The sequence below is a fragment of the Pseudophryne corroboree genome, chromosome 10, assembly GCF_028390025.1.
Source record: "Pseudophryne corroboree isolate aPseCor3 chromosome 10, aPseCor3.hap2, whole genome shotgun sequence".
NCBI classification, from domain to species: Eukaryota; Metazoa; Chordata; class Amphibia; order Anura; family Myobatrachidae; genus Pseudophryne; species Pseudophryne corroboree.
The window spans coordinates 291,373,455-291,396,367 of record NC_086453.1 but is presented as its reverse complement, the minus strand read 5'-3'; the positions used below and the strand labels follow the sequence as shown (position 1 = coordinate 291,396,367).

Sequence of the window (22,913 nt, the reverse complement as noted above, 5' to 3'; positions counted from 1 at the left end):
CACACCACTTTTCCCGATGCACAACAAAGGAATATGGGAGGGCGCAAAATTCATAGTTTGCAGGGGGGCACCGAACACCCTAGCACCGGCCCTGGCCACCAGTAGCAAAAGTACACCACGGCCACTGACCCTATCTGCAGGGAGGGGAACAGCGCTGATATGGAGGGTACTTGCAGGCAGCGAGTCGCCGCCCGCAGCTCCTCTCCCACCTACACACCATACCTGCCGCCTGACACCCACACCCCAGGGAGAGGGCGCTAGCTCAGGCACCGCTAGATCAGCATCTGCAGCATACAGACAAGGGCTGCCATGCTCAGCGGCAAGCGGTGCGGAGCATGTGCAGCGGGACAGCGCCAGGACGGGACACGCACTAATCAACATTGCTGCTGGGCCGGAGCTCCCTCCGTCTGCAGCCTAAGGACGCGCGCCGCACCTCTCCAGGGAAACACCATGCCTGCCCGCCCACAGGGCTCCGGACGCTTACCTTTGCTCCGCGATCACAGCAGCTGACGCTGCCATGCAGGATGGAGGAATGACGCCCGTCAGACGGGGCGGACAGTGTGCGGCGGAACAGGGCCAGGAAGGAATGCTGACCGCGACCCATTGCTGCTGGGTCTGAGCTCCCTCCCTCTGCAGTCACCATCTCACAGCAGCAGCCTGGAGGTTAGTGGCCACCACGACCCGCACATCCTTACCTCACACATACCTCACACATACCTCACATACCTCACACATGAGAGCAAAGGTACACACACTGTGACATCACACCTGTAGCCCACCCCTATATCTGCTAAGTACTCCCCGTCACTATGCCCTGTCACCCTCATCCTGCTCTCTAACTGCCTGTCTGTGTACTGGCCTTCACCCCTCTCACACCATCACCAACCCTCACTAACTACCACAGAGACTATGTGCACTGATATCTGCCCCTCCACCACCTGCAGCGCCCCTGGACCCCTCCCCATCCCCCGCAAACCCCCGCACCTGCCCCTCCACCACCTGTGGCACCCCCACCCACTGCGCCTTCGGACCCCCTACCCCACCCGCAGTGTCTTCCAAACCCCTCCCCCATCTGCAGCAGCCCCTCCCCCATCCGCCACACCCCGCATCTGGCTCTCCCCCGCCCGCTGCACCTTTGGATCCCCTACCCCACCCACGCAGCAGGCCCTTCCCAATCCGCATCGCCTACACCATTCGCAACAGCACCGCACCCGCCACTCCCCCACCCACCGCGCCCCCTGGACACCTCCCCCATCCACTGCACACCCGCACCCACCCCTTCCCCATCTGCAGCGCCTTCGGAACCCCTCCTCCATCCGCAACAGCCCTGCAGCTGCCATCCCCCACCTGCGACACCCCTGCTCCTACCCCACCCACAGCGCCTTCATACCCCCTCCCCCATCCGCGGTCCCCACTCCCCAAACCCCTTCCTGTTGCAAGGGACTACGCCCCCTTCACCATTGGACACCCTATCATTGTGCAATATTCAAACACTAACAAAACTAAGAATGCAGGTAATACTCCATATATTGAACCCCAGAAAGGCGTGCAGGGGTTAAGGGGGCGTAGCCCCTTCCGACGGTGTGAAGAGCGCCCGTAGGGCGCGATGAAGCACCTAGTGTGTGTGTGTGTGTGTGTGTGTATATATATATATATATATATATATATATATATATATATATATATATATATATATATATATATATATATATATATATATATCACTCCAATGGCGGCACTCCGGACTAGTACAAATTACTTAGAGACAGTTGTGTATAGCAACGTTTCAGCGCTCTGCGGCGCTTTTATCAAGCCATATAAAACATATAAAGTAAAGCATTTTTATACATACCGCCACCAACACCCGTGATCCTCGCTGTCCCCTCTGTTCCGGTCATCACTGACCTCACAGGAAGTGACGACGGGTCTCCCTGACAACCATATAAACAAAACCAAAACACACCGCCGTGCAGTGCCTACGTGAAAAAATAAAATAAAAATAAATCTAAAAACAATCGAATACAAGAGTTTGTGACCAAAGTCACCTATCATAAAATACAAATATAATTTGATCAAAATTCATGCTCAATAATAAAGCCAGGTTTAATGCCCCCGGCTGAGTGTTTAAATTATGTTTAACACTATACAAAACATGTACAATAACTTTCCAATTTAATCTGCTCAACATCCTACATGATTGATTATAATTATGTATAAAATCTGTTGCATTTAATAACTAAAGCCTGCTTGGAGGTATTATGATGTCTACTGAATGAAAACCTGCATCCCCAAATTCTCATTCAAGCCTCGTGGGGCTAACGTATCTAGACGCATGATCCATTCACATTCCCTCTGCAATAAACGGGCAGATCTATCACCACCCCTTGTTAATGGAGGTATGTGGTCAATAATACGATAACGTAAGGCGGACAGGTTATGTCTAGCCTCACAAAAGTGTCAGGCAACCGGTTGTATGCTGGTGCCTGTGTTGATGGCTGCACGGATGGCTGTACGATGTTGGGCCATACGTTCACGGAATGTTACTTCAGTTTTACCAATATACATCATTGAGCAAGGACAAATTATGATGTATACCACAAACCGACTTGTACAAGTTAATCGATGTCTGATAGTGTATTTAACACCTGTGTGAGGGTGATTAAACGTGGGTCCTGTCAATAAATAACTGCATGTAGTGCAATTGGGGCATTTAAAACATCCGTTTTTCGGTTTTCCCAAAAAACTTTTGTTTTCCTGTTTGCCCAAGTTGGAAACATCATTATGTACCAAATAATCTCTTAAGTTCTTTCCTCTTTTATAGCAAGTCATTAGTGATTTATGATTTAGTGCCACCAAATCTTTATCTGTTTCTATGATTGGCCATAATTCATTAGCCTTCTTTTTAATAAAGGGGCTTAAATGTGTATATTTATTACACCATATGTGTCGGTTAGAATTAGTCTTGTCCCTGCGTGATTTAAATACCTTCAAACATCTGGATGTGCGATGGGGTCCAATGTGGCCCCATCTTACGCAAATTCATACATGTTTCAAATTGAACAAGATTTATTTTTTGCCAATAGGTCCACCGCGAGTAAAATACTGGCCTATTTCAGATTTATAGACGATCTTCTAATTGTATGGGGAGGCACAAAAATTGAATTTGAGGTGCTGATGGCTGACCATAATGAGAGTGATTGTCCCGCTAAATTTACTTTTACCATGGATACCAATACTGTTAATTTTTTGGATGTTGCCCTGGTTAAGGAGAATGGCAGATTGTTGCCTTCCCTGTTTATAAAATCCACAGATAGGAATAATTTACTTCATGCCAGTAGTGCACATCCTGAATCATTGAAGAACGCGCTACCTTATTCCCAGTTCTTGAGAGCACTGCGGATCTCTAGAAATAGGGAAGTAGGCGTTCAACAAGTAGATGTGATGGTAAAAAAATTCTTAGATAGAGGATATAGTGCAACAGTCCTGGCAAAGGCAAGGACTAAAGCACTAGCAGTCTCTTCTGATGAGCTATTTAAATCACGCAGGGACAAGACTAATTCTAACCGACACATATGGTGTAATAAATATACACATTTAAGCCCCTTTATTAAAAAGAAGGCTAATGAATTATGGCCAATCATAGAAACAGATAAAGATTTGGTGGCACTAAATCATAAATCACTAATGACTTGCTATAAAAGAGGAAAGAACTTAAGAGATTATTTGGTACATAATGATGTTTCCAACTTGGGCAAACAGGAAAACAAAAGTTTTTTGGGAAAACCGAAAAACGGATGTTTTAAATGCCCCAATTGCACTACATGCAGTTATTTATTGACAGGACCCACGTTTAATCACCCTCACACAGGTGTTAAATACACTATCAGACATCGATTAACTTGTACAAGTCGGTTTGTGGTATACATCATAATTTGTCCTTGCTCAATGATGTATATTGGTAAAACTGAAGTAACATTCCGTGAACGTATGGCCCAACATCGTACAGCCATCCGTGCAGCCATCAACACAGGCACCAGCATACAACCGGTTGCCTGACACTTTTGTGAGGCTAGACATAACCTGTCCGCCTTACGTTATCGTATTATTGACCACATACCTCCATCAACAAGGGGTGGTGATAGATCTGCCCGTTTATTGCAGAGGGAATGTGAATGGATCATGCGTCTAGATACGTTAGCCCCACGAGGCTTGAATGAGAATTTGGGGATGCAGGTTTTCATTCAGTAGACATCATAATACCTCCAAGCAGGCTTTAGTTATTAAATGCAACAGATTTTATACATAATTATAATCAATCATGTAGGATGTTGAGCAGATTAAATTGGAAAGTTATTGTACATGTTTTGTATAGTGTTAAACATAATTTAAACACTCAGCCGGGGGCATTAAACCTGGCTTTATTATTGAGCATGAATTTTGATCAAATTATATTTGTATTTTATGATAGGTGACTTTGGTCACAAACTCTTGTATTCGATTGTTTTTAGATTTATTTTTATTTATTTTTTTCACGTAGGCACTGCACGGCGGTGTGTTTTGGTTTTGTTTATATGGTTGTCAGGGAGACCCGTCGTCACTTCCTGTGAGGTCAGTGATGACCGGAACAGAGGGGACAGCGAGGATCACGGGTGTTGGTGGCGGTATGTATAAAAATGCTTTACTTTATATGTTTTATATGGCTTGATAAAAGCGCCGCAGAGCGCTGAAACGTTGCTATACACAACTGTCTAAGTAATTTGTACTAGTCCGGAGTGCCGCCATTGGAGTGATATACGTGAATACACCTAGCCTGGAGGACTACGTGTTGGAGGGCACCTGGCAAAGCAATTCTGATTCACCTGGGGAGTGCCGGAGCAGTATATATGTATGTATATGTATATATATATATATATATATATATATATATATATATATATATATATATATATATATATATATATATATATATATTAGTGAGGTCTAAAAAATTAATCTCCTTCTTACTTGTGTTAAGTATCAAATGAATATTAAAATTGAGGGATTCGCAAAATTCTTCCAAAGGTTCTTTCTCTCCTTCCCAGATAAACACAATGTCATCAATAAACCTATACCAAAATTTAATCTGCGGTAGACAGTTATTGTTTCCCCAAATGTGACTGTCCTCCCAAAGGCTCATAAAAAGGTTTGCGTATGACGGCGCAAACCGGGTACCCATAGCTGTCCCTCTTATTTGCTGAAAAAATTTCCCGTTATAACAAAAGAAATTATTTTTTAAAATAAAGTCTATACTCTCCAATAAAAAGGGGATTAATGTACCGGAATTTTCATTTTTTTCCAGGTGGTATTTAACCGCCTGGATGCCTTTCTCATGGTCTATAATAGTATAAAGACTCCGAACATCTGCCGTACATAAAAAGGAATTCTCATTCCAAGGCACTGTCTTTAATTTATTCAGAACATCAGTGGTGTCTTTAATATGTGATTTCATTTTTAACACCTCTGGTTGCAGGTGATGGTCAATGAAATGAGATAAATTGGAAGTTATTGAATTATTTCCTGCAACTATAGGTCTACCTGGGGGGTTTGTAACATCCTTATGTATCTTAGGAAGTACATAGAATACCGGAAGGCTGGGATCCTTCACTTTAATATACTGTTCTTCTTTATCTGTAATAATTTTTTGTTCTTTATGTTTGGATAGTAAATGTGTAAGATTCTTCTCTATCCTTTCACTGGGATTTCCTCTGTGTCATGTATGTCTCCTTGTCTTCCAATTGTTTTTTTATTTCCTCATCATATTTATCATTACTATACAGGAAGGAATTATAGGAGAGACCAGTCGGATCAAAATAAATTCTATATAAAAGATGAATGGAGGGGTAGTCAGGAAAGACGACACACTCCACCTCTAAGGTTGGAAAATAGGTGAAAGGATAGAGAAGAATCTTACACATTTATTTTTTTTTTATTTTTTTTTTATTTTTTTTTGTAAAAAAAATTCACCCTCAAAAACAAAATAATTGTGCTCCAAAATAAACCTAATAGCTGAAAGTAAAAAGGAACATAGTCCAGCCGAAATCTCCTTATTAGTTTTTATAAATTTATCAACTGACTCCACCCCAATGGAAGCCTAATTATGCATTTTTGTCTTTGGATGTACAGGCGTTGTATACGCACATTCCCCATATTAAAGGGGTGAATTTTTTTTATAGATACTAGGGACGGCCATGGGTACCAGGTTCGTGCGAGTTTGCTAATCTATACATGGGAACATTTGAAGAAGAGTTCATTTGGAGTGGAACCATTCGGCGCGAATCTGGTATTCTATGGCCGTTATATAGATGACTTATTGTTTATTTGGGATGGGGATTCGCACTCGGCACTTGAGTTTGTCACTTATTTGAATAAAAATAGTTTTAATTTAAAATTCACTCACACTTATAGTAAGGTGTGTATTAATTATTTGGATCTGACTATCTTCTCTGATGAAGGGATTATATGTACAAAGAACTATAAAAAGGAAGTTGATACCAATAACTTCCTACATTTCTCCAGCAATCATTATAAACCATGGCTACGCAATGTGCCCCACAGTCAATTTGGCAGGTTGCGTAGGAATTGTTCTAATTTAAAAGATTATAAGGAACAAGCTAAAGGAATGACTTGTGATTTTGTCTCCAGAGGCTACCCTAAAGATTTAGTATCTGCAGCGCATGACAGAATAGAAAAGTGTGATAGGAGTGCCCTATTGACCACAAAGAAAAAGGTCAATGTACGTGGGATAAATAATACGGAAACTCCAACACGTATGAGGTTTATAACCAAATATAATAATCAGTTCTTAGAAATTAAAAGAGTGGTGAAAGAAAATTTCAGAATATTACAACAGGATAATATATTACAGACTGCCATTTTGGCGGAACCTCAGATTATCTTTAAAAAGAATAGGAATCTTAAAACCTTGCTAGCCCCCAGTAAAAGAAATCCCCCAAGGAGATCTCTCAATCAAGTAGTTCATCTTGGTTAGGAAACCCGGTTGTGGGGTGTTATAGATGTGGAAAGGGAAAATGTATAACGTGTGGTTTCATGGCTAATAAATCCACAGAAATTGAATCAAATGTCACAAAAGAAATTCACTATACGTGAGTTTATCAATTGTGACACGGTATATTGTGTCTACGTGCTGCAGTGCCCTTGTGGCCTGCAGTACGTGGGTAGGACCACCCGGTCATTAAAAGCCCGGTTCAGGGAGCATCGATTGAATATTCTCAAAGGATTCGTTAAGCATAGCGTCTCCCACCATTTCCTTATGGTACATCAATCTAATCCAAAAGGGCTGAGTTGTATAGGGGTTCATCATGTGAAGGGGACCACCAGAGGGGGAGATCGATTTCGGAGTCTATGTAAAAAGGAGGCACTATGGATATTTCGTTTAAAAACGCTGTCACCACAGGGATTTAACAAAAGCATAGAATTTCAATCTTTTGCTTAAGAGTCTGTTTTGGAAAGCCAGTGGACTGACCCCCTGGTTTGCACAAAAGGGGATTGTGTCGGTTCCGCTGGTTTTGGCTAAGCCAAGTATTATCGGTTTTGTTGTCTCGGATGTGAGTGAACATAAATACTTAACTGAGTCAGTAGGAGTGTATGTCAATCTTAATCAGGTTATGTGTTGGAGGGGAGATCAAACATTAGGTCAGTTGGGGGATGTGATTTTTGTGCATTGGGTGTGAATCTAAAGATGGAGAAACAATAGGGATATGGGTTGGGAGGAAGGATGTGTGGTGTTAGAATCATAAAAGGAGAGGATTAAATATTGATAATATGACAACACTTTATATTAATATTTTTATTTCTATATATTAGTTTAATTTATATGTGTAAACATAATGGTAGAGGGCAAATAGGATAATCTGGATAAATGTTGGTTCGATTATTGAGTTCAGTATACATATGTATATATTTTTCATCAAATGGATAAATTAGTATAGAACATGTATCTATGCATGATATGAACCCAGCGGTGGATGAACGGTAGAGAAATGGATTAGGAAGGGTGAAGTTAGGTGTTCGAATCACATGAAGGGGTGATACTGTAGTGTCATATTTAAGTAAATTAAAATGTTTTCAATTTATATTTCATAATGTTGTTAGTACATAAGGTATGGTTTTACTCCTAGGGATAAAGATTGTGGTTTAGAAGTGGGCTGATATGATTATCCCACCGAGATAATAGATATATGTTGATGGATTTGTGTAACCCTGTCATGGAAGGGATAAACAGTATTTCTCTGACGTCCTAAGTGGATGCTGGGACTCCGTAAGGACCATGGGGAATAGCGGCTCCGCAGGAGACTGGGCACAACTAAAGAAAGCTTTAGGACTACCTGGTGTGCACTGGCTCCTCCCACTATGACCCTCCTCGAGACCTCAGTTAGAATCTTGTGCCCGGCTGAGCTGGATGCACACTAGGGTCTCTCCTGAGCTCCTAGAAAAAGAAAGTTTATTTTAGGTTTTTTAATTTCAGTGAGATCTGCTGGCAACAGACTCACTGCTACGAGGGACTAAGGGGAGAGAAGCGAACCTACCTGCTTGCAGCTAGCTTGGGCTTCTAGGCTACTGGACACCATTAGCTCCAGAGGGATCGAACATAGGGCCCGACCTCGATCATCCATCCCGGAGCCGCGCCGCCGTCCCCCTTACAGAGCCAGAAGCAAGAAGACAGTCCTGGAAATCGACGGCAGAAGACTTCGGTCTTCATCAAGGTAGCGCACAGCACTGCAGCTGTGCGCCATTGCTTCCCATGCACACCTCACACTCCGGTCACTGATGGGTGCAGGGCGCTGGGGGGGGGGCGCCCTAGGCTGCAATATTAAGTACCTTGGCTGGCAAAACTACACATAATATAGTCATAGAGACTATATATGTGTAAAATCCCCTGCCAGATATACCTACAAAAAAGCGGGAGAAGTCCACCGGAAAAGGGGCGGGGCTATCTCCCTCAGCACACTGGCGCCATTTTCCCTCACAGCTCCGCTGGAAGGATGGCTCCCAGGCTCTCCCCTGCAGTTTCCAGACTACATAGGGTAAAAAAGAGAGGGGGGGCACTAAATTTAGGCGCAATATTGTGTATACAAGCAGCTATTGGGAAAATCACTCAGTTACAGTGTTAATCCCTGTGTTATATAGCGCTCTGGTGTGTGCTGGCATACTCTCTCTCTGTCTCCCCAAAGGGCTTTGTGGGGTCCTGTCCTCAGTCAGAGCATTCCCTGTGTGTGTGCGGTGTGTCGGTACGGCTGTGTCGACATGTTTGATGAGGAGGCTTATGTGGAGGCGGAGCAGTTGCCGATAAATGTGATGTCACCCCCTGCGGGGCCGACACCTGAGTGGATGGACTTGTGGAAGGAACTACGTGAAATTGTCAACTCCTTAAATAAAAGGTTTGACGACATAGCAGATGTGGGACAGCCGGCTTCTCAGCTCGTGCCTGCCCAACTGTCTCAAAAGCCATCAGGGGCTCTAAAACGCCTGCTACCACAGATGGCAGACACAGATGTCGACACGGATACTGAATCCAGTGTCGACGACGATGAGACTAATGTAACTTCCAATAGGGCCACACGTTACATGATTGAGGCAATGAAAAATGTGTTGCACATTTCTGATGTTACCCCAGGTACCACAAAAAAGGGTATTATGTTTGGGGAGAAAAAACTACCAGTGGTTTTTCCCCCATCTGAGGAATTAAATGAAGTGTGTGAAGAAGCGTGGGCTTCCCCCGATAAGAAACTGGTAATTTCTAAAAGGTTACTAATGGCGTACCCTTTCCCGCCAGAGGATAGGTCACGTTGGGAAACATCCCCTAGGGTGGATAAAGCGCTCACACGCCTGTCAAAGAAGGTGGCACTACCGTCTCCGGATACGGCCGCTCTAAAGGAGCCTGCTGATAGGAAGCAGGAGGCTATCCTGAAGTCTGTGTATACACACTCAGGTATTATATTGAGACCGGCTATTGCTTCAGCATGGATGTGCAGTGCTGCAGCTGCGTGGTCAGATTCCCTGTCAGAAAATATTGATACCCTAGACAGGGACACTATATTGCTAACCGTAGAGCATATAAAAGACGCAGTCTTATACATGAGAGATGCACAGAGGGATATTTGCCGGCTGGCATCTAAAATAAGTGCAATGTCCATTTCTGCCAGGAGAGGATTATGGACTCGGCAGTGGACAGGTGATGCAGATTCTAAAAGGCACATGGAAGTTTTGCCTTATAAAGGTGAGGAGTTGTTTGGGGATGGTCTCTCGGACCTCGTTTCCACAGCCACAGCTGGGAAGTCAGCATTTTTACCCCATGTTCCCTCACAGCCAAAGAAAGCACCGTATTATCAGGTACAGTCCTTTCGGCCCCAGAAAGGCAAGCGGGTTAAAGGCGCGTCCTTTCTGCCCAGAGGCAGAGGTAGAGGGAAAAAGCTGCAGCATACAGCCAGTTCCCAGGAGGAAAAGTCCTCCCCCGTTTCCTCCAAGTCCACCGCATGACGCTGGGGCTCCACAGGCAAGCCAGGTACGGTGGGCATGCTCACGGGTGGATCCCTGGATCCTTCAAGTGGTATCTCAGGGGTACAAGCTGGAATTCGAGACGTCTCCCCCCACCGTTTCCTCAAATCTGCCTTGCCAACAACTCCCTCAGGCAGGGAGGCAGTGCTAGAGGCAATTCACAAGCTGTATTCCCAGCAGGTGATAGTCAAGGTGCCCCTCCTTCAACAAGGACGGGGTTACTATTCCACAATGTTTGTGGTACCGAAACCGGACGGTTCGGTGAGACCCATTTTAAATTTGAAATCCTTGAACACTTATATAAAAAAATTCAAGTTCAAGATGGAATCGCTCAGGGAGGTTATTTCAAGCCTGGACGAGGGGGATTACATGGTATCACTGGACATCAAGGATGCTTACCTGCATGTCCCCATTTACCATCCTCACCAGGAGTACCTCAGATTTGTGGTACAGGATTGTCATTACCAATTCCAGACGTTGCCGTTTGGTCTGTCCACGGCACCGAGGGTATTTACCAAGGTAATGGCCGAAATGATGATACTCCTTCGAAAAAAGGGAGTTTTAATTATCCCGTACTTGGACGATCTCCTGATAAAGGCGAGGTCCAGGGAGCAGTTGTTGGTCGGGGTAGCACTATCTCGGGAGGTGCTACAACAGCACGGTTGGATTCTAAATATTCCAAAGTCACAGCTGGTCCCTACGACACGTCTACTGTTCCTGGGGATGGTTCTGGACACAGAACAGAAAAGTGTTTCTCCCGGAGGAGAAAGCCAAGGAGCTGTCATCTCTAGTCAGAGGCCTCCTGAAACCAAAACAGGTGTCGGTGCATCACTGCACGCGAGTCCTGGGAAAAATGGTAGCTTCCTACGAAGCAATTCCATTCGGCAGGTTCCATGCAAGGACTTTTCAGTGGGACCTGTTGGACAAGTGGTCCGGATCGCATCTTCAGATGCATCGGCTGATAACCCTGTCTCCAAGGACCAGGGTGTCTCTGCTGTGGTGGCTGCAAAGTGCTCATCTTCAAGAGGGCCGCAGATTCGGCATACAGGACTGGGTCCTGGTGACCACGGATGCCAGCCTTCGAGGCTGGGGGGCAGTCACACAGGGAAGAAACTTCCAAGGACTATGGTCGAGTCAGGAGACTTCCCTACACATAAATATTCTGGAACTGAGGGCCATTTACAATGCCCTAAGTCAGGCAAAACCCCTGCTTCAAAACCAGCCGGTACTGATCCAGTCAGACAACATCACGGCAGTCGCCCATGTAAACCGACAGGGCGGCACAAGAAGCAGGACGGCGATGGCAGAAGCCACAAGGATTCTCCGATGGGCGGAAAATCACGTATTCTTCCAGAGAGAACTGGCTTCACTGCCTGAAGTTCAGACTTTTGTTAAGGGAGTGCTGCATATTCAGCCCGCTTTTGTGCCTCCAGTGGCACCTTGGGATCTCAACGTGGTGTTGGATTTCCTAAAGTCACATTGGTTTGAGCCACTTAAAACCGTGGAGTTAAAATATCTCACGTGGAAAGTTGGCTTCGGCCAGGCGTGTGTCAGAATTGGCGGCTTTGTCATGTAAAAGCTCTTATCTGATTTTCCATATGGATAGGGCAGAATTGAGGACTCGTCCCCAGTTTCTCCCTAAGGTGGTATCAGCCTTTCATATCGTGGTGCCTGCTGCTACTAAAGACTTGGAGGCTTCCAAGTTGTTGGACGTAGTCAGGGCCCTGAAAATTTATGTTTCCAGGACGGCTAGTGTCAGGAAAACTGACTCGCTATTTATCCTGTGTGCACCCAACAAGCTGGGTGCTCCTGCTTCAAAGCAGACTATTGCTCGCTGGATCTGTAGTACGATTCAGCTTGCACATTCTGCGGCTGGACTGCCGCATCCTAAATCAGTGAAAGCCCATTCCACGAGGAAGGTGGGCTCTTCTTGGGCGGCTGCCCGAGGGGTCTCGGCTTTACAACTTTGCCGAGCTGTTACTTGGTCGGGGTCAAACACATTTGCTAAATTCTACAAGTTTGACACCCTGGCTGAGGAGGACCTAGAGTTTGCCCATTCGGTGCTGCAGAGTCATCCGCGCACTCCCGCCCGTTTGGGAGCTTTGGTATAATCCCCATGGTCCTTACGGAGTCCCAGCATCCACTTAGGACGTCAGAGAAAATAAGATTTTACTCACCGGTAAACGGATTGTCTGCAATACTTGTATATAGTTATTGTTTAACTAAAGGGTTATTGTTGAGCCATCTGTTGAGAGGCTCAGTTATTATTCATACTGTTAACTGGGTGTAGTATCACGAGTTATACGGTGTGGCTGGTATGAGTCTTACCCGGGATTCAAAATCATTCCTTATTGTGTCAGCTCTTCCGGGCACAGTATCCTAACTGAGGTCTGGAGGAGGGTCATAGAGGGAGGAGCCAGTGCACACCAGGTAGTCCTAAAGCTTTCTTTAGTTGTGCCCAGTCTCCTGCGGAGCCGCTATTCCCCATGGTCCTTACGGAGTCCCAGCATCCACTACGGACTACGAGAAATAGATTTACCGGTGAGTAAAATCTTATTATTATTGTGTTGGACTATAACTGAATGTAGATGGAGGGAGGATAGGGGAATGGGATATGAAGAATACTATCTCAGGTTCGATCTATGGTGGTTATGCTATATAGGAATACATTCTGGTAAATATTTGTGGACATATTATGGTTGAAAAAGGTTAATTTTATGGACAAGCGGACAACAAGGTTTTTTTTCATTTATATATGTATATTTATTTGTTTTTTATTTGTTTTTTATATATGGATGGATTTGGTAATAATATGTTTTTATATGATTACATATTAGGAGTCGTTAAGGAACAATAGAAATCCAAATAGTTTCTACCTATCACAAGTAATTATAAGGAGGTTGGAGCAGGAGGTGTAGCTAAGCAGGTGCAACAACAGGTGATAATTATTCACCATTATCTGCACCAATGGAGATGGAGATTTGTTCTTTAAAAAGGATCCTGGATTTTCTGGAGATTATTCTTGGATAAAGCTTCTGTAAAAGGAGCGAAACGCAACAGAAGTGTGGATTTTGGACCCATATATTTTCTTTGAACCCATCTGTATTGCTGTTCATCGCCATCAACATTAGCCCGTCGGCAATTGAGAGGAGAGAGACCGGGAACTGGGTGCTTGCAAGCAGCACTAGAACGGTGCGGTCTCGTTGTTCCCCGTGGCTGGACATCCTCGTCATTAGCGGGCGTCATTGCGGAAGCTTGATCCCCTGAAACCGGGACCACTATACTTACCTTTGGGGCTTCATTCTGCGATATACAACACGGACGGTTACTACACGTAAGGCTCCGTCCAGGAGCGCATTTTCATGCTCTATCTCTGTCTTCGCTGACGAGCAGTTAAATATGGAACATTGCTTATTCTTAAACATCTAAGGAACTTACATCTTTACATGGCTTATAGAAGCAAATTATTGTGCATTTTAACAAGTATATTATACGGACTGAAATACACTTAAAATAATTTGTCCATTTTGAGAACTGTGCACAGATTATCTTGGCTCCACCTCCTTGTGTTAATTTTATAGTATTTTTGATAATACTGATTATTATTGTTTTATATTGTTATGATATCTTAGACCGGTCTAATCTTTTATGTGTATTAAAACATATGAAATATAGTAAAATTTGCAGTTTGATCATTTGAACATCAGCCATACCATAATAAATAGCGCAAAGAGTTAATTGGTAAAGTAGCTTTGAGAATTAGCACAGGGACCACCTGTGCTAATTATTCTGACTTGAAGACCCCAAGTCAGTAGCTCTGTATTGCAGCTTGAAAATAACTAATTGGTGATATATCAATTGAAATTATCCATTCATTAGCGCCTGGTTGTAGTTTGTGTGTTGTGTGTTGTGTGTGTGTGTGTGTGTGTGTGTGTGTGTGTATGTATGTGTGTGCTGGCTCCTCCCCTCTATGCCCCTCCTACCAGTCTCAGTTTAAAAATGTGTGCCCAAGGAGCCGGGTGCATTTCTCTGGAGCTCCAGAGAGTTTCCTTTATTTTTTATTTTATTATTTTCAGGTAGTACTGGTTGGCAGCTAGTCTTCCTGCTTCGTGGAACTTGGAGGGGGGACCGAACCAACCTCCTGAGGGTTAATGGTTCGTAATCCCAGTTGACAGGATACGGAGCTCCTGAGGCGCTGATCACACATCGTTGGTGTATGTGCCCACGCCAGTAGCTAGTCGCCACCCTCTAACAGATGCCGAAGATCGATAGCAGCGGTGAGTGTTAACATCTGGCTCCCCGGTGCGGTTTTGGCATCATGTCACGCGGCGGTCATGGGACACGAGTTGCGGTGCCCGCTGCTGACTAGACTGGCTCAGGGCTCATGCCCCGCAGTGCTCACTGTCCATTAGGGCTTGTATGTACTGATCTATATAAATGTTTGTTAACATGTCCAATATAAAAACCTGAAGGGACCGCACGCCATTGCAAGGGCGGGGCTTCCCGGAGCGGGACCAGAGGCTGGAAGGTGCTATTTCCTTCTGCTGCGGATCAACAAGGCTGCATGCGCGCTGCTTCTCCAGGGACCCACACTGTTACAGACTCTGTACTGGTACCGGGGGGGTCATAGCAGGGGGGATCACACCAGCGGTAGCGCCACTACACTTCTATCAGGTTGTACACATAAATTCACACTCTGTGCTGCTGTGTTTTGTGTGTTGGTCTCCGTTCCTCAGTGTCACTCCAGGGGCTCTGGGGTCTGTGTGGAGGTGTTTTAGTGAGCTGTGCTGTATTACAGTGGTGTAAATATGTCTGTGGACATGGTTATGTGTGCTACTCGTAACTCTACCCCCTCATCAGCAGGGTCCCACATGTGTGAACAATGCTCCTTATCTCCACAGTTCACAGGCACCTGACTGGTTAGATAATTTTAAAAGCATGATTCAGAATGTAAATTTAGAATTGGCTGCAGCTAAAAAGGAGAGACAGACAATTGATTGTATGGCTAAAGCAGCAGATACCAGAAAGGCTTCTCAGCCCCCGTCTGTTGGTTTCCCATAAACGCTCACTGCCACAGGTTCTCCAGTCTGATTCTGATCAGCCTGATGTGGATGATGATGATATGGATGAGGACAGCTCTCTGTCCCCTGGGATGGAGGCCCTCATTTATGCTGTAAGTGAGGTTCTTCACATACCGGATCAGGACGCAGAACCAGATGAGGAGTTGTACTTTAATGTTAGACCAAAGACCTCAGTCATCTTTCCTGTGTCTAAAGAAATTCTCTAGCCAGGGAGGCATGGTTAAACCCTGATAAGAAATGTAAAATTCCTCAGAGTTTTTAAGCTACTTTTTCCCTCCCAGCTGAGGACAGGAAGGTATGGGAAAATTCCCCCGTCAGTCGATCCGTCTGTATCCAGACTGTCTAAGAAATTGGTACTGCCAGTGCCAGGGGCTATATCCCTAAAAGAGACGGCTGACCGTAAAATTATGACCACTCTCAAGGCAATATATACGACAGCAGGCGTAGCACAGCGCCCCACGATTGTTTGTGGATGAATTTCCAGGGCGGTAGTCAAGTGGTCTGATACTGTTATTGATGGTTTAGACTCTCTGCCCCGGGATGAGGTCATTACTCTGCTGCAACATATACAGGATGCTGCAAATTTCAATGGTCAGCGGACGCTGATTCCAAAAAGGGTGTAGAAAATCTTCCCTTTACAGGTGAGGCCTTGTTTGGCAACGACTTAAATAAATGGATCTCCCAGGCAACGGCGGGTAAGTCTACATATCTGCTGTTAGCTGCACCACCTGCTAGACGTTCGTATACAGGAGCCTTCTTGCAGTCCTTTCGTGTGGCGGGGTTTCCACTACTCCCAGAGGATCTCGTGGTAAGTCCTGTAACCCTACAGCTGCTGCCTCCCTGGACCAGACCACCGGATCCCCTGCCGCTAAGCCTTCCGCATGAATGTTGGCCCCAGCAGCAAGGCGACTTCTCGGTGGGTGCTCGCCTTCAACACTTCGCCCATCTTGGATGACCATTTCCAGTTTCAGGCTTTGCCCTTTGGCCTGTCCACAGCTCTGAGGGTCTCTACCAAAGTCATGCCAGAGATGATGCTGCAACTGCGCATGATGGGAGTCAACATAGTCCCCTACTTGGACGATGATCTGATAAAGGCTATGTCCAGAGAGCGACTTCTGCACAGCATCAATCTGACGACTCGCCTGCTTTTGGATCATGGGTGGATCCTAAATTTCAGAAAATCTCACCTGGAACCGACCCAGCGTCTTCAGTTCCTGGGAATGATACTGGATACGGTGTCTCAAAAGGTGTTTCTTACGATGGACAAGGCCCTGGCTATCCAGGCTGTGGTCCGCTCAGTGCTCTGTCCTCGCAAGGTATCCATACATCTTTGCATACGCTTGCTGGGCAGGATGGTTGCTGCTTACGAGGCAACCTAATACGGCAGATTTCATGCCTGGCCATTTCAGCTGGACAAATGGTCGGGGTCTCACCTTCACATGCATCAGGAAGTGACCTTATTTCCAAATGCCCGGATTTCTCTGTTATGGTGGCTACAAGTTCCTCACCTGGTAGAAGGCAGGAATTTCAATATCCACTCGTGGATTCTACGGACAACGGATGCCAGCCTCCGAGGTTGGGGGCTGTGACACAAGGGGCCCAGTTCCAGGGGAAAGGGTCAGTTCAGGAATCTGCTCTGCCGATAAACATTCTGGAACTCAGGATCATTTACAATGCTCTTCTGCAATCTTCCCATCTCCTGAAGGATCAGGCAATCCAGGTTCAATCGGAAAACGTCACGCCGGTGGCATACATAAACCGACAAGGGGGAACAAAAAGCAGAGCGGCGATGCGAGAAGTGTCATGAATACTCGTCTGGGCGGAGACCAACGCAAGGGCCATCTCAGCCATGTTCATTCCAGGAGTGGACAATTGGTAAGTGGACTTCCTCAGCAGACATGACGTCCATCCGGGGAAATGGTGCCTACATCCCCAGGTGTTTCAACAGTTAATTCACCGGTGGGGCTGTCCGCAGATAAATCTGATGGCTTCTCGTCTCATCAAGAAGCTATACCGTTACTGCTCTAGAACGAGGGATCTGCAGGCTATAGCAGTGGACGCGCTGACGACACCATGGACGTACCAGTTTGTGTATCTGTTCCCTCCTCTACCACTAATCCCAAGGGTTCTAAAAAGACTAAGAAGGGAAAGCGTTCAAGCAATTCTAATCGCCCCGGATTGGCCTCGACGGGCGTGGTACTCGGACCTCCTAACCATGGCTCTGGAGGATCCCTGGCCTCTGCCGCTTCAAAGGGATCTTCTTCATCAATGTCCGTTCGTCTATCCAGACGTACAGTGGCTACGTTTGACGGCTTGGAAGTTGAGAGGGAGATTCTAGCTAGAAAAGGTCTTCCCTCCCGGCTTATTTCCACTATGGTCAAGGCCAGGAAGATGGTTACGTCTAAACATTATCATCGTATCTGGAAAAAGTATGTTCTCTGGTGTGACAGTAGAAAGGTTTCTCCCGTGGAATTTAGAATGAGTCGCTTTCTACTTTTCCTGCAAGCGGGAGTGGATATAGGCCTAAGCTTAGGCTCCATCAAAGTCCACATTTCGGCGGTCTCTATTTTCTTCCAGAAACAACTTGCTATGTTGCCGGAAATACAAATTTTATAAAAGGAGTTCTTCATATACAACTGCCCTTCGTACCTCCCACGGCTCCGTGGGATCTCAATGTGGTTCTGTCCTTTTTCTTCAATCGGACTGATTTGAACCCTTACATAGGGTGGAGTTAAAATTTCTCACCTGGAAGACGGTGATGCTATTAGCATTGGCGTCTGTCAGACGTGTCTCTGAATTGGGGGCCTTATGCTGTAAGAGCCCGTATTTGATTTTTCATGAAGACAGGGTGGAACTCAGGACCAGACCTCAGTTGTTGCCAAAAGTGGTGTCAGCTTTTCATGTGAATCAACCCATTGTGGTTCCGGTGTTGTCTGACGCCTCCGTTGGTTCAGAGTCCTTGGATGTGGTGAGGGCTCTGAAGATTTACGTCAAACGGACTGCTCATCATCGGAAATCTGACTCGCTGTTTGTCCTTTATGATGCCACCAAGATTGGTCGTCCGGCTTCAAAGCAATCAGTTGCTCATTGGCTCAGGTTGACCATTCAGCAAGCTTATACTTTAACGGCTCTGCCTTTGCCGACGTCTATTCAGGCCCACTCGACGAGATCTGTGGGCTCTTCCTGGGCGGCTGCCTGAGGTGTCTCGGCCTTACAGTTGTGCCGAGCTGTTACTTGGTCTGGTTCGAATACTTTTTTTTCTTTTATGGTTCTATCTTTTCAACACCTTGGGTGAGGATGACCTTCAGTTTGGTCAGGCGGTGTTACAGAGGTCTCGGCACTCTCCCACCCGTTTGGGAGCTTTGGGACTTCCCCATGGTACTGAAGTACAGATCCCCAGTATTCACTAGAACACAAGAGAAAATAGAAATTTAATACCTACCGGTAATTCCTTTTCTCGTAGTCCGTAGTGGATACTGGGCGCCCGCCTCAGTGCTTCGATTCCTGCTTACCTGAGTAAGTGTTTGGTTGGTCCGCCGTTGCGGTCCCGTTTTGTTGTTAGGATAGCTTTGCTATCTTGGTTAGGTTGGTGCTGCTATCCTCTGTTTTGGTTAGTGCCCTCCTTTCGGTTGTGGTTGTGATGGCTTCACCGCTGTTGTACCTGTTTTCTTTCGTGGTATGTCCGTCTCCTCGGGCACAGTTACCTAGACTGAGGCTGGTAGGAGGGGCATAGAGGGGAGGAGCCATCTCTCTCTCTCTCTCTCTCTCTCTCTCTCTCTCTCTCTCTCCTCTCGGTTTTTAAAGTGCCAGGCTCCAGAGGACACGATCTATACCCCATGGTACTAAAGTACAGATCCCCAATATCCACTACAGACTACGAGAAAAGGAATTACCGGTAGGTATTAAATTCCTATTTTTATATCCTCAACAAGTTCAGAAGACGGAAACAGATTGGAAGTGTTTTGTTGCCAGCCCATTCATACTACTGCAAATGTCCTGGATCCCACAGTCGAAGGAAATATAGCGTTGATAGCATTGATCTACATTACTCTGCGGAGAAGATGTATGAAGCAGTGAAAAGAGTGAAGAAGTGGGCTAGCTTCTACCTATAATTTTATAGAATGCAGTTGAAGCTGATTGGTTGCTATGGGCAACTTCTCCACTGGTTCACTTCTCCACTCTTAACTGCTTTTATACATCTCCCCCCTGGGTACTTGATGCCGGAAAGGCACTTTCAAATATGTTAGGACACAGAACGTCTGATGCAATCTGATAATGTGCCAAAAACATTCTTCCTGCAGAATGCTGGCGAAGCCTATGCATGAACCCACCTATAACACCTCTAGCTTCTTGTCTGCTTCAGATTGCTCCATCTTCTGCCACTTGCAAAATAAATGAAGAGCGAGACTATCGGGCGATGACATAACCTTTAAGAGGATATAGAATGCATTCAAACATGTATTTGTGTATTAAGGATTCCCTTGCCCCGGTAATTCAAGGGGGTGTGGCCTAAACACAGAGGTGTGGTCACGCCCCCTTAAAATAAAAAGTGCAAGAAATACTTTTTTTGTGCATCGCAAATCTTCGCCAACCTGCAGTAGGGGGAGCCATGTGCCCCTCCAGGGTCAGATCCAGGGATGGGGTGCGATCACCTTCCATCTAGAGGAGACTGCTGCACTCAGAAGCCTTCCTGGACCTGCAGCATCATAAACCAGCACGGACAATATTGACCAGATAACTAATCTTTGAATGCTGACACCCTGGACCTGTGAGAATGGATATAGCACATTATGTTTCTAAAGCTAGCTAGATGATATTTAAAAAAATAATATAAAAAAAAAGGGTTTTTAACCAAACTGCTTTCTAATATAGGTAATATAGTGTTTCGGTCGATGAGTGGAACACTATGTATTTAAGATTTATCTCTACTGCTGCATACTCGTATTGTCTAGCTATATAATTTGGCCTACGATTACTTGGAATGGGTTTTTAAGCTAATTTTATACTTTTTCTGTTCATTTAAAAAACGATCATTTATGATTTGGCTCATATCAGGCTTCAGAGATTGGCGATTGAAGCCTTTCTTGATTAGTTTTACTTTCCTCAATCTTACAGTTGCGTAATAGAAGTGTTTTGCAATTACCTTGGATAACCCAGCACAACATTTTTAGACGAGATGTGTGTGGTGATGACAATGTGTCGTTAATTGCCAGGGCTATAGAGAAGCACCTGTCTATGCAAGAGCCTCTCTGGGACAGTGTGTCTAAAACTGATCTTCTGGCTTCAGCTTTCCATCCAGGCCATATTAGCAATTTGACAGATTTAGAACCCAAAGCGAATTGCTTGCACGCACAGCTACTTGCATATTGATTTATACAGTAAAATCCTGGTAATCAACGGAATGAGCAATGTCCAACAGTTTTATTAACAGCGAATGGTTTGTAATGTTAGTTTTGTGTTCTCCTAGATGCTGTTTTCAGTCTGCACAAAATGTGCCACCGTTGGCTTCATATCTAAAAGCTACAAAGCAACATTTCATGAGGACTTAATAATAAATGTGAGATACATGTAGGAGAGAAGGTGGCAGCACAACCAAGGGTAGGCAGAAAAGCACCATTTTATTAAGCTATCTTCCTTAAGCAGTGTTTAGAGGTACTTTTCCTTATTTTCTATGCCTTAAAAATAGAGGTTATTTGTTATTGCAAATTCAATTTGGCTACACAAATATGGCTGAAGCAACTGTATAATATCAACCCGTTCCTGTAATGTAGATTTAACCCAACACTTAATAAGCCTGACTGTGACTCGCATGCAAGTTGCAATGCGCTTGGTTCTCGCATATTTCAGCATACCATGCATGCGCCAAAGAAATCTGCTTCTGCTCACGAACGGGATCAGGTATGCACACATGGGATTCATATGTATACAAACAAGATGGTTTAAGTACATCTTCCGATGGTGGGTCACCTGCACATGTGCAGGACCCAGTCTGTGCATGTGCTGAATGATGGGTCCTGAGAGGTTGCATGCAGTCCCACCCTGAGCCACAATCTAATTGACAGACTGTGGCTGTTTGGTGGCAGGTAGTGGGTACAGCTGGACCAAATTTTTTAAAAATAAAGGCGTCGACCCCAGTTTTCTATGAGTGCTGAGGCCAAGTTTTTGTCTTCCGACACAGACATCCTGGGCTCTTCTAAAGGCCATCTTTTTTTCAGAGACACCTCCTGTTGCATTAGCATATTTCTCCTGCAGGGTCCACAGATTATCCACAGGATAACATTGGGCTATAAGGTAGCGACAGCGGATTGGCACCAAACGATCAAACCTTTCGGCCTTCCAGAATGCAAGGGGCCCATATATCCCCGCACCCTGGCTCAGGCAATCCAGTTTTTTGTGTGGTGCGGCAGGAGCTGGACCATGGTCAATGGGCTGCTGGATTTTAGCAGCCATAAGCTTTTTTTTTTATAGTCTTACTATATTTTTTGAGCGATCTTTCTAAAAAGCGTCTTATACGTACCTTTTCACATTGCTGCCGTGTCTAAAGACATTCACGGTGGTTAGGCTAGGTGTGAAGGTGCATTAGTGCTGGTAGTATAGGTGTAGTAGGGTAGGTGTAAGGGTATATTAGTATAGGTAATATATGTGGGAGTAGGGTAGGTGTGAAGGTATATTAGTGTGGTTAGCATAAGTGGGAGTAGGGTAGCTGTATTGGTGAGGGCAGTATAGTGGGAGTGTAGGGTATGTGTGGGAAGTATAGGTGGGAGAAGGGTACGTATGAGAATGCATTAGTGTGAGTAAATAGGATTTTGGTACCTACCGGTAAATCCTTTTCTCGTAGTCTGTAGAGGATGCTGGGGTCCATATTAGTACCATGGGGTATAGACTGGTCCACCAGGAGCCACTGGCACCTCAAGAGTTTGAGTGTGGGCTGGCTCCTCCCTCCATGCCCATCCCACCAGACTCAGTCCAGAAACTGTGCCCGAGGAGACAAATTACTACATAACTACGAGAGAAGGATTTAGACACAGATAGTGGTGAGATTCATACCAGCTCACACATACAAGGCACGCCAAGCCAACTAGCTTGAACTACTCAGCAACAGCTGAAACAGTACTTACCAAGTAACAAAGCAGTACGTAAATAAAACGAAGTTGTACTGAACCAAATAACATTTGCAGAAAAACGAAGCGCTGGGCGGGCGCCCAGCATCCTCTACGGACTACGAGAAAAGGATTTATCGGTAGGTACGAAAATCCTATTTCTCTAACGTCCTAAGTG

At 45.2% G+C, this 22,913-nt stretch overlaps 1 protein-coding gene across 2 annotated transcripts in view; it reads left to right on the top strand.

The window, feature by feature from the left end:
• The window catches only part of WRAP73 (WD repeat containing, antisense to TP73), a 124,920-nt gene that overhangs the window by 55,825 nt on the left and 46,182 nt on the right, over positions 1 to 22,913 (top strand). The gene's annotated exons all lie outside the window — the stretch shown is intronic.